The following is a 10113-nucleotide window of genomic DNA, read 5'->3' on the forward strand; positions in this document are numbered from 1 at the left end:
GCTAAATAAGTGCTCACAGTTAATTAATCACGTCCTAAATACGCACGTATACATAATCAGTTTATATCCAAGTTGTTCACGTATAGGTATAATCACAGAAGTACTAGCATGTATCCACTATCATAAAAGTCATGCACATCACTTAACAACAGTTAAATATCTCAGTTAACATTTAACAGGATTAGACTGAGTTACTGGATAGGTTATACATTTGGCGAAACACATTTTGGCGAAACACTTATTGGCGAGACACATTCTGTTTCGCCAACTACCCTTGGCGAAACACCCCCTCTATTTCGTCAACCACCCTTGGCGAAATCAAAGTCCAGTTTCGTCAACCGGTGATTCGTCGGTGTAAATTTTGTTTCGTCAAAATCATCACAGCAACAAGACAAATTCCTAAATAATTCTTTGGGCCGCCCACTACTACCAATTAGAATGTTTGGCCGCCCATTCTACCCAATCCCTCACTGTTTGCCTTTTATCATGTTTTCAAGTCAAAGGTTATACAACCACCTACACATATTTCGATTACATAAACAATATAAATCACCTATGTTCCTACTGACCATTTCTTAAATGTCCGCATGATTATGTCTGTTTGCACATGGCCGCCATTATTATGCACTATTCCACCATCCCATATAAAACAAAACATGTTGGCCGACATTCGATAAGCCATCACATGTACTGACAATTGACCTTTAATGTTTTTAAGTGTGTAGTATGCCATTAATTTCGAGTGGACCACCCTTGACCTGGCCGCCATTTTCCCCCAATTGTATACTGACTCACAAATTCCAATTATCTACAACAAATAATTCATGTGCACTACTAGCATGATGGGCGGTGATATTCATGACCACCTCTTGGTGTCATTGGACCAAATTAAATGGTGGGTTTGACTTCTACATATCAATAATCATATCAAAGAATATTGTAAGGGACAATTGTGATATCGATGCTACTCGGAGCGGTGTTATTGAACCGAAAGGAATCAACAGTAGCCGCCACATATCATGACATTTATCATAACATGCACAAGTAGGAATATTATTCAAATAAACATTTTAACACATAATCGGACAATAATAATATGCACTAACCACGATGAACAAAGAAGTAATTCTGATCGTTCTTTGAGGATTCACTAAGTCGCAAGGCTGCCGCTAGTGGGGGAGGAGTCTAGGGTTTCAATCTTTTGGTAACCGTTCCCTTAATATAATATATATTTCACGCAAACAAATTTGGGCCGTAATTGGGCTTTGGCGGTTTTGGCGAATCAGGGCTCGGCGAAACACATATGTTTCGTCGAGTCGGTTAAAGGGCGAATAAAATTCTGTTTCGTCAGGCATTACGTGATTTAATCAGTCTAAGTGTTTTGTAATAATCTAATATTATATTTACAACATCACGTAATCACATATATGCACCATGACAATACGTTTTATTAAAACATGACGCGTACAATTACAAGTCCAACAAGTCAAACAACTAACAGTCAAGTCAACGCGCAATAAATGCGAAAGTGAAAGTCGGAAACTTGAGTTGTCACAATCAAGGAGAGTTCGGTTACGTGCAAGGTCAACCGCAAGGAATGCCAAGTATTGGTGGAATGCCACAACAACAACAACTTATACCACAACACATTAGGCCAAGGCCACAAGGACCACAAATGCAACGTCCCATACCATTGCAACAAGTTCGTCCACTGAATGTTCAACAACAATTCCAAAGACCAATTCAAAACCCACCGATGCCACAACAACAATTTTAACAACCATTGGCACCACAAGGGCATATGCCAAGACCAATGGGTCCTATGCGTCCAAGGGCTCGGTTTGGTGTACCAAGAAGGCATCTTAGAGAACATGCGATGGGTATTGAAGCGCATTTTAGGCCATTGATTACTCATAATCCTTCACCGGTGGTTATTCCTCACAACAACCAAGGAAGAACGTTCGAAGTTCGAACCAGTTCTTTGCAAAGTTTGCCGAAATATAAGGGTCTAGCAACGGAGGAACCCTATTTCCATTTGGAGGCCTATGACTCAATTTGCAATACTCTTGGGAGTCAAGGTTTTTCGGCCGATGATGTCAAGTTGGTCTTATTTCAATTTTCTTTGGAGGATAAGGCAAAGAAGTGGTTCTACACTTTGCTTTCAGCATCTATTTACACTTGGGCGGAAATGCAACAAATTTTCCTAGATGAGTTTTACACCGCCCAAAAGACCAATGATGCACGAAAAGGGTTGAGGAGTTTTCAACAACAACAAGGCGAAATATTTCATGAAGCCTTTGAGCGCTTCAATATGATGATCAAGAATTGCCCGCATCATGGAATCGAACTTTGGGAGTTGATGAATGCCTTTCACCAAGGGCTAAGTGCCGAAGATGCTCGTGATCTAATGTCAATCACAAATGGTACTTTTGGCACGAATTACGAGAATGACGACTGGGAATTCTTGGAACAAATGGCAATTACATCAAAGAGGAAAGCTCAAGCATCAAGGAGAGCACGACCGACCATCACCCGAACACAACTCCATGTGGTTGATGATGGTAATGTTCAAACCTCTAATCAAATTTATGATGTTTGTGCTATTTGCAATGAAATAGGTCATGCGGCTAAGAATTGTCAAGGAATGGTGGAAGGGAAATATGAAGAAGTTCATGCGGTACAAGGTCAAGGAGGGGGTGGTAGAAACAATAACATGAATTCGAACACTTACCACCCCGGATTAAGGAACCACCCAAATTTCCGATATGGGAACCCTTCAAATCAAGATAACCCGAACTTTCACGGTAGTCAAGGTAACTTTGGTTCGCGTCAACCTTATAACAATCAAAGTGGGTATAGAGGTGGAAACAACCAAGGCTATCAAAGGCAATATCAAACGGGTCAAGAACAAGGGGGGTCTTCGGGTGGAAATGAGATGATGGATATGTTGAAGAGTATGTAAGAGGAAATGCAAAAGAGAAATCAACTTGATGAAGTTCGAATGCAAAAAGATGAAGTTCGTGATAAGACTATCCAATCACTAACAACCCAAATGGGTCAATTAGCAACCGATGTGGCGGAATTGAAGAAAAACAAGGGTCAACTTCCGAGTGACACCAAGGTAAATCCTTCACACGGTTCGTCAAGAGGTAACAATGTGAATATTAATCATGTTAGTGTTTTGAGAAGTGGCAAAGAATTTAAAGCAAATTTGTCACCGGGTTTGGTTGAGGGGGTAGTTGAGGATGTCACGGATAATGAGAGTGATGATGAGGTTTCACCGGGTACACCTAAAGAATCAAATGTTAACAAACCGGGGTTGGGTGAAAATGAAAAAAGTGAAAAAGTTGAGGGTGGGCCGAGTCAAGTCCCGTTTCCATCAGCTTTACTTGACCCGGGTAGGAAGAATTTTATTGCATCAAGAGGTCTCCAAAAAGAAGAATTGTGGGACATGTTTAAACAAGTAAAAATTAATCTTCCACTACTTGATGCAATAAAACAAGTACCCGCTTATGCTAAATTTCTTAAAGAATTATGTACACAAAAAAGGCAACAAAAGAAAAAGATGCCTAAGCGGGTAGACTTGACCGGGCAAGTAAGTGCGGTTTTGAACAGGGAGCTTCCCCCTAAGCTCAAAGATTCGGGTACGCTATTGATAAATATACAAGTTGATAATTTTCAAATGGAAAAGGCGTTACTTGATCTTGGAGCCGGGGTAAGCATTTTACCGGGGGGCTTATATGACCAATACGACTTTGGTCCGTTAGCAAGAGTGGAGACAACGGTTGTTTTAGCTGATTTGTCTCTTAAGCTACCCCGAGGGATGGTTAAAAATGTGATTGTAAAAATTGATGAGTTCTATTACCCGGTTGACTTTTTAGTCTTGGACTACTCATCCGCAGACCCAAAACAACAACAAAATGTTATTTTGGGTCGGCCATTTTTGAGCACCGCGCATGCTGTGATCGATTGTAGATTTGGTATAGTCGATATGACCTTTGGAAATCGAAAAATGCGCTTGAATGTTTTTACTAACAATTCTAATGACGTTGGTGTTGATGAGTGTTTCATGGCAGATTTAGTCGATGGATGCAACCCGCACGAGTACGAGGAGGATGGCATAGATATTTGTTTGTGTGATTTTTCTGAACAGGTACATGCTTGTGCACTAGGGGTTGAAGAAGAAAAGCAAGATGCTATGGCCTTGAAGGAAGGTCGACTGCCATGGGCTCACCAATTCGAAAGCTGGCCGGCGGAAATAGACTCGGGTACTAAACCATCGTTAGAAGAACCACCAAAGTTGGAGCTCAAAGACTTGCCAAGCCACTTGAAGTATGCTTTCCTAGGGGATAATGTTGGTGCAGTTGTCTGTCGACTTCATCTTCGTTCGAGTCTTAGATTAGAACTGATTGTATAGTACACGAAAATCGAGAAAGTGTGAATTAGGTGTGATTCCGCTTGAAATGACATCTTGTCAATTTCAAGCGAAACCACATATCTTTCTGATTCCGCTTGAGTTAACAGATCAGATTTCGCTCGAAATGAATGTTGAGATTCAGCTTGAAACATGTTCAAGCGGAATCAGAAGGTCTATATATAGGGTCAATCTGAGCGGAATCAGTAGTCAGTGAGTTCAGTTCATGTTTCCGACGCCGAGGTGCTGTCGATGTGTCTACGAGTCTGTAATCGCATTCTAATCAATACAAGAGACAGTAAATTGTAATTCTAGTGTTATACAAGCTGAACAAAGACAGAATCAATGAATTCCGCCTCTGATTCTGTCTGAGCACTCTTCTGATCGACTAGTTAGGTCGTTTCACGTACCTACAAGTGGTATCAGAGCTCAGGAGGAAGAGTTCTTACCGTTTAGCTCGTTTTTGCTGGAAAATTCTGATTTCTACCTTCTTTTCACAATTTTTCAAGTTTTCACGGTTAAAATTGGCCAATTTTTTCACAGAATGTGTAAAACTACAATTTAACAAACCCGTGAAAGTTTCAAGTTAAAATTCAGCTTAAAAAGTGGAAAAATTGACCTTCGACCTGATTCCGCTTGAACATGTAACTTGTGTTTCCGCTCGAGTCTGTGTTATCCCGCTTGAAAATTTCAAGCGAAATCAGTGTTTTTCGCTTCAAAAGTGAGATTCCCCTTGAAAATGTTCAAGCGAAATCAGTGAGTAAGTTGCAATCAGATTCCGCTTGAAAGATTGTTAAGTGATTCCGCTTCAACCAACTTATTCCGCTTGAAACTGGTTGTTTGTTATTTCGCTTGAAATATTTCGATTGATAGCTAATTCCGCTTGAAACATTTCAAGAGAAAACAGTTGTTCTGTGTTAGAGTGTGATTCCGCTCAAAAGGGTATTCAGCTTGAAAACCCTATTTCGCTTGAAAGTGTTTTTGTGTAAAAAAATTTTTGGGACTGTTTGAAATATGGCAGGAATGTTTGATGAGAAAGAAAATGATTATCTTGAAAGTTTAAATCGTTGGTATATGAGAACTGTGGATAGTAGTTATAGAAATGTAAATGTGGATATTTGGGTTAAAAGTTTTGAACATTTCATGTGCCAAAAGGATGAAACGTTGGATGAGTTGGAAAGACGATTTGAAATTTTAACAGACAATTTGAGGAAAAATAATATTAGAAAATCAAGAGATGAACTGATATCGAAATTGGAAAATGCATTACCTGCTAAATGGGATGAATTCTTGGTTGAACTAAAAAAGAAAGTTTTTTTTCAAGAACTTTATCCAAAACAGTTCTTTAATGAGGTTAATGCAGAATTTCGTAAAGAATATAAGAAAAAGAAGGAATTGATGAATGAAATGGAAAAGAATTTACAAAAATTGGAATTGGATGTAATTGCTGAAATAGATAAAAGAATTCGTTTGTGTCTTGCTACAAAGAGTATTCTGAAATATGATATTAAAAGGAAATGTTTTTTTGATGAAAGTATGAATCCTTTTGATTTTGTTAAACTCTTTTGTGCAGGAACATACAAGATGGAAACAAAGGAAATTTCCAAAGAATGAAGAATCTGTGAAGAATGAATCTTCAAGTTCTGAATCAGTGTGCTATAAATATGATAAACTTGAGGCTGACAATGGCAAACTCTTGAAGGATGCGGAAAGTTTGACATTGGAAGTCAAAAAGTTGAAAAACGAGAAGCAAACTGATGTTAAACAGATTCTTATGTTACAGGAAAACTGTGAGAAGCTGAAAGCTGAAAATGTTAAACTGTTAAGTGATTTGAACAGTTTGACGCTAGAAAACAAGGTTTTGAAAGAAAAAGAAAAAGATTTTGAAAGCAAAAAAGAAATCTTCAGAAAATGAAGATTTCTAGATATAGCTTGAAAACAAAAATTTGAAAGCAAATGAAACAAAATTTCAAGAACAGATAAAAGTTTTGGACAATGAAAAGTCTGTTCTTAAAAACATTAAGATTGAAAATGAAAAATCAATCAAGTCTAATCTTGAAAGAATATCTCAACTTGAAAATGAAGCTGAGAATTCAAGAGCTAAATTTGATGAGCTTGAAAAGAAATTGAAAGGTTTTGTGACTTCATCCGAGTTTTTGAGTCATCCTTGTCCAAAACCGATCAATTCTGTTCCAATAAGTGACAATGTCACAAATTTTGACAAAGTCAAAATTGAAGATTATGATGAGAAATCTGATGATGAAAATGAAAAATTGAAAAAAAATTGTTTTTGAAATTAAAAGAAAAGTTTCAGAAAATGAATTTGCATTCTACAGAAAAAGATGAATGTTCAAAGCAGAAACCTTTGAAAAAGAATGCAGATTCAAAAAAAAATGAAAAATAAGAAAATTGTTCAAAAAGAAAATAAAAGTTCATCAGATCAATCATTCAATCGCAATCAAAAATCAAAAAAATTGAAAATTGAAAACTCAAAAATAGTTGGTGATGAGTGGTGCAGGTTTGACCACAATGCTTCAAAGCCAAATCCAGTTCTCAGAAAGAGTGATGATTACCACAGAGCCAAACAATGCTACGATTTAAGTATTTGGTGTGAAATTGGTAAATGGTACGATAACATAAGGTGTTACACTTGTGGTGTTCAAGGACACATTGTTGTTAACTGCCAGAATTAGAGTTATGAGACGAGAAGATGCTTTAACTGCAATATCATAGGTCACGTTGCCAGAGATTGCCTGATGAGATCAAAGAGAAGACCGAGGGCTGAATCTCAGAAAATGGCAAAGAAACCAGTCAGTGTCAAGCCCAAAGAACAGAAAGTTCAAGAACCAAAAGTTCAAGAACAGAAGGTTCAAGAAAAGAAAGTAAAGCTTTCTCAAGGGCAGAAAGACAAACTGAGGAAGAAGAGGAAGAAAGCGAGAGAGTATCTCGAAAGGATTTTGTCCTCGGGTACATCAGGAAAACCAAACAGCAGTTCTGATAAATTGTCTTGCTCCACAAAGAATGATAAGTCTAGCAAAACAGATTCATCAGATACAAATCTGAGGACAGAAGAGAAAGGAATCCTGAAGAAAAAGAAAGTTGTTAATCAGAAGATTAACAAAACAAAGAAAGTGAAGTTTTCACTTCCTGGCAATGAATTTGTTTCCTCGGAAAACAAAAGAGCCAATTGTTGGCAATGATCTTGACTCATCAAAGTCAAAGAAGCCATGTTCAGGCGATGAATCTGGTATGGTAAAGCCAGAAGAGCCATGTGTTGAGGTAAAAGTTGAGAATTCAGGTTTAACAATGGATGATGCAAATTTTCCACCATTGTTGAACAAGAATTCAAAATCACCCAAGAACAGTCAGGCTTGGGTGAAACTTTTCAAATAGAAAAACCTGACTTGCCGGAACTCCCAGGTTGGTAATTGGGGAGTAGGAATCGGCATCTTTCTTGAGAAATTCACAGGTTGGTAAATGTGATATTTCGATTGACAAGTGGTTAATCAAGGACATTAAATTGTACTTGATTTTCTACAAGTGGTGTTGAGGTTTAAAACTAAAAAAATGCTAAATCTTTACATGTTGATGAAGAAAACAAGGTGATGAAGTAACCCCTAACCTACAAGTGGTTGATAAACAAACTATATTTCCGGAAAAACCATTTTGATTAAGACAAACTTAAGTGTTTTGAAATCATAATGGGAGAATAGTTTGTTGTAAGGGGGAGTTCTGATTGTTGATGCCATGTGGATGGAGAATTGAAGTAATTCTCATCAAGTTGTCAAGTTTGTACAGTTTATTTCAAATTTTCTCAGAAAATCAAAATTGAAATATATTTTGATTTTAGGGGGAGTAAAATTTATAAAAATTAGAAAATTTGAAGAAGTCAAAAACATTGAAAAATTCAAAAATGTGTTTTGTTGAGACAAGAGGAAATGATAGTAAATCAGTGGACTATCACAGCATGCTAAAGAAATGTAAAGTCTAAAAGTGATAAACGGTCTCACTAAAGATGTGACGGTAGGCTCAGCTAGACTAGTAGATTTGCAATAACGATACAAACATAAAGAAAAAGCATAGTTCTAGTGGGAAACATGATTGAAAGCATACTACTTAGTTTTGTCCTTCTTGATTGTGTACCTGCTCAGTAATCGCTGAATGCCAAAAAGCATAAAAACTAGTTAAGTTTGTGAACTTTCACGACTTTGCTGAAAATGACACTGTGATTGTGTATTTCTTTTGCAAAGATTTAAACTTGTTTTATTTCTTTATTTTGTTTAAGCATTGGACATCCTCTGCGTATACGTGAGTATCGACCTGGATGTTAGTGTCTAAACGTTCTGCTTTATTTTCTTTGGTGTTTCGTTTAAGCTTTGGATCACCTCTGCGTATACGTGAGTATCGAACTGGTGGCTAAAGCCTAAACAATTTCAACTTGTTTTTAGTTTCTTTATTTTGTTTAAACATTGGACTTTCTCTGCGTATACGGAAGTATCGACCTGATTGTTAATGTTTAAACATTCTGCGTTGTTTTTGCACAAATCACAGTTGATTAAAGTTTAAAGGCATTACTTGAGTCAGTGTATTACATGATGAGGGGATATGCTGAGATCGTGGGGTCCATAAGAACTTAGTGCATAATTAATATACCTAAATGCATCAGTAAGCATTTCGAAGGTTTTTAGTTTGAGCTTAAGTGGATAACGATATCGTCAATCTATGTGAATCGTTTAAAACTTAATATGATTAAAAGCTTAACGGTGCTTGTGATGTGTCTAAGTCTGATATGATCCTCTTTCGCAAACTCACAAAAATAATGTTTGTACATATTTCATTTCTGTATTTAAAATTTCTGTTCAAGTTTACATAGTTTGAAAAATCCAAAAACATTTTCGACAATTTATGATGAAGAGCTGATTTTCAAAATTCAAACGCTAAACATGATGAACTGATGGTTTGGATAAGAGTGTTTGAGTTGAAAATTTTGAAATGTTTAAGATAATTCATTAATTTGAATCAGAATTTAGAATGTTTCAAATTTTTTATAAGAATTTAAATGAGAAAATTTGTTTATGAGTGTCTGAGATGTGTGTAGGTGATAGAAAGGTTTCTGATCCTGTTGCTACGGAAAGCCAGGAGATGCATCAGAACCTGTGAAGAGCCTAATCAGAAAAAGCCAGGATGTAATTTCAAAGGTGATAACAAATTCCAGACTACGATCCCAGCTTGGTGAAAGGGGGAGTCTGACAAGAGTTAAAGCCAGAGAAAGATCCGGGTACATGATTCCAGGAAAAAATCCTGAAGAAGACTGATCAAGATTGAAGAGTCGTCATGTTGAAGACTCTCACTGAAGATTCCGTCAACATTCAAGGGGGAGTCTGTTGGTGCAGTTGTCTGTCGACTTCATCTTTGTTCGAGTCTTAGATTAGAACTGATTGTATAGTACACGGAAATCGAGAAAGTGTGAATTAGGTGTGATTCCGCTTGAAATGACATCTTGTCAATTTCAAGCAAAACCACATATCTTTCTGATTCCGCTTGAGTTAATAGGTCAGATTTCGCTTGAAATGAATGTTGAGATTCCACTTGAAACATGTTCAAGCGGAATCAGAAGGTTTATATATAGGGTCATTCTGAGCGGAATCAGTAGTCAGTGAGTTCAGTTCATGTTTCCGACGCCGAGGTGCTGTCGAAGT

The 10113-nt window shown here is 37.2% G+C and overlaps 1 non-coding gene across 1 annotated transcript; it reads right to left on the minus strand.

Annotated features, from left to right (window-relative positions):
• Positions 1–2237: 2237 nt before the first annotated feature.
• Positions 2238–2343, minus strand: LOC118487814. The gene has a single exon (XR_004882757.1). It is a non-coding gene; the product is annotated as a small nucleolar RNA R71 (small nucleolar RNA).
• Positions 2344–10113: the final 7770 nt, after the last annotated feature.

The sequence above is a fragment of the Helianthus annuus genome, chromosome 15, assembly GCF_002127325.2.
Source record: "Helianthus annuus cultivar XRQ/B chromosome 15, HanXRQr2.0-SUNRISE, whole genome shotgun sequence".
NCBI classification, from domain to species: Eukaryota; Viridiplantae; Streptophyta; class Magnoliopsida; order Asterales; family Asteraceae; genus Helianthus; species Helianthus annuus.